Here is a 2,902-nt window from a genome sequence, read left to right as displayed (position 1 = left end):
AATAAAGTAAGGCCGGGTGCAGTGTTTTGGTGACAAGGTCAATAGTTCTTATTTAGAGAACTGTAGAGAGAGCGTTCTCTACATAGAGAGTGTAGGTCAGGATTTAAAGAAAATGGCAAAGGCATTCCATACTCATCTTGCAAAGTGAGATTGACAGCTGACTGAAGACAGAGAGGTGGATTTGGGAGCAAAAATGAAGGCTTAGTTGAAATAGGGTATGATTGATTTATTGTAATACTGGCTTGCCTGTGTACTTTTTTTTCATTTTTTTGAGACGGAGTCTCACTCTGTTGCCCAGGCTGGAGTGCAGTGGCTGACCGCAACCTCCGCCTCCTGGGTTCATTCTCCCTGCCTTAGCCTCCCTAGTAGCTGGGACTATTAGCCTGCTCCTGGCTATCTTTTTTGTTTTTGTAGAGATGGAGTTTCACTGTGTTGCCCGGTCTGGTCTTGAACTCCGGCGCTCAAGCAATCCTCCTGCTTTAGCCTCCCAAAGGGCTAGGATTACAGTCATGAGCCACCATGCTCAGCTGCTATTTCTGTATTTTTATTTTGCTTCCTCCTTTTAATTAAAGTTCTATTTTTGATATTTACGTGTCGATGCGTAACTTTGATTTCTTTTGTTTTCACTGCTGTACAAAATTCCATTCTAAGAATATAAAAAATATATTTATCCATTTCAATTGGTTTGCTTTCTCCTTTTAAAAAATAATTTACTTTTATTGTTGTGATATTGCAAAATATATATTTGGTCTTTGTCATGTCTCCTGGTATGTAGACTCTTAAAATCCTAGGAATTTCCAAAGTAATAAGTGTATTTTTGTATACTAATGAGTTGACTGGTGGGTGGCAGCCCCTTTGTAGCTTGAGTATGTGGGCTGGTCCCCAGAAAGACCAAGGCAGAATTAGAGAATAGCCTAGCTGAGCTTTCAGGTGAGTTCAGCAGCAGCCAACCCACTGCAACTGCAAGAAAGAGAACTGCAGAAGAGAACTTTTATAGCGCCCGTCAACCCACAGAACCATGAGAAATAATGTTATTCAAAATTACTAAACAAATAATAATAATAAACACATATTAAACAATAAATAATGCCTTACATTTTGGAATGGCTTACTATTCAGCAAGAGATAGCTAGAACAAGTACTAAATATTGCACAATACTGAATATGTATAAGTTTAGTTGTGTAATACACTTCTATATTTTAAAGTCATTGACATTTCTGGACAGAGTGTAAAACTGAGGACCGATTAAACGGTTCCCAAGAGAAGTTGTCTGTTGTATCTCAACAACACCATTTACCAATGGGAGCTGTATTTTGTTTTTGGAAAATATACATTTTAATGTTCAGTTTAAAAACTATGCTAACAATTGTTTAGAAAGGCATATACTATTTTGAAAAAAAATTTGAGAGAACCAGAAAAGTGTAAACTTTAAGGTTCTAATCATATTTATATACTATTTAACCCATAAATCCAAAGTCTGATGGCAAATATGTTTATGTAACACTGATATTTGGATAAATAAGTTAAACTAAAAGTTTTCTTTTTAAATAATAGGCTTTATAATTGGTGTGATGTTGAGATGGCTGCAGTGAATGGGCTCAACACTATAATAATATTTTCTCTTTAATACTTCTTTAGAACATTAAGTGGCAATCAAAGAGTCTAAAACTGGGTTACATAGCAGTAATAAAATTAGAATGACACTTATTTTGTAGCAGCAGGATTGGAATTCTTGCTGTTGGGGTTGGCGGTAGCAAACTCAACTACGGGTGGCTTCTGCTTCATGCTTAGGTGGTGTGTTGGAACATTTCCTGTTTAGAATTTTCTATTTTAACAATTCCTGACTGGAGCTGTTTAAAATAGCAACAAACCTCTCTGATTTTTATAATTTGTTCACATGTTTCTACTTTTTGGACTGTGGCTTTCCTGTAGACAGAAATTGTATTTTATACGTCCTTTTCTTCAGCAGCTGTGTGCCTGGCACCTAGTTGAATTGTCAGGTTTGTTGAATATGTAAAGTAAAATTATACCAGAAATACACTATTAAATTTATCATTTTGCTCAGAAAATATATAGCTAAGTAAGATATATGATTCCTTTGACTCATTTATTCAACAAACATTTATTAACTGACTACATATTAAGTGCTATGAGCTAGGAATATGGCAGTAAACAAATCTTACCTTGTCTCAAACTTCAGCAGATCCAGGAGTCTCTAGAAGTTTAATTCTTGCTCAATCAGCAATTCCTTTTCACTGAAGACTTCTCAAGAAGGTTGGAGAAGGCAAGAGTGTGTGAACCCAGCAGATGTTTGTGATGTTTGTGATGCACCTACTGTGTGCCGAAGCTGTAGTGTCACAGGATCTGCCTAGGTCTCCTAGGAAAGGTGAATACTAGGATATTATTTTAAGCAACAAATAATGTCAAGCATGCCAAGTGATGCAGAGGGAAAGCGCTGGGTCCCAAGAGTATAACGGGCACTGAGCCTAGCGTGAGGTCCAGGCGTCTCTGGCATGGTGCCCTCCCAGGCTGTGGTTGTCCCTCTTTGTTGCTCTAGCTGGCTTCTTCAGTTGCATCTGCTTCTCTGCATTTCCCCATTTTATAGAGTGAAGGATGCAGTTCTCTCTGGACAGGAATAGGCAACTGTACACCTGTTATGCTGTGCTTGATGCTCTGCATTGATGCACGCTGGGCCCAGGTTTCCCTGGTGGCCTGCTTGGGCCATTTTTGTCATCTGGGATTGCTGAATTGTGTGATAGTTCTAGTTTAAATTTTTTGAGGATCCTTTGTACTGTGTTCCATAGTGACTACACCAATTTGCCTGGCCACGAACAGTGTACAAAGGGATGTTTTTTCCTTCATTATCTCACCAACATTTATCTATTGATTTTGTTTTGTTTT

The sequence above is a fragment of the Mandrillus leucophaeus genome, unplaced genomic scaffold (assembly GCF_000951045.1).
Source record: "Mandrillus leucophaeus isolate KB7577 unplaced genomic scaffold, Mleu.le_1.0 Scaffold1227, whole genome shotgun sequence".
NCBI lineage: Eukaryota > Metazoa > Chordata > Mammalia > Primates > Cercopithecidae > Mandrillus > Mandrillus leucophaeus.
This window is presented reverse-complemented; position numbering follows the sequence as displayed.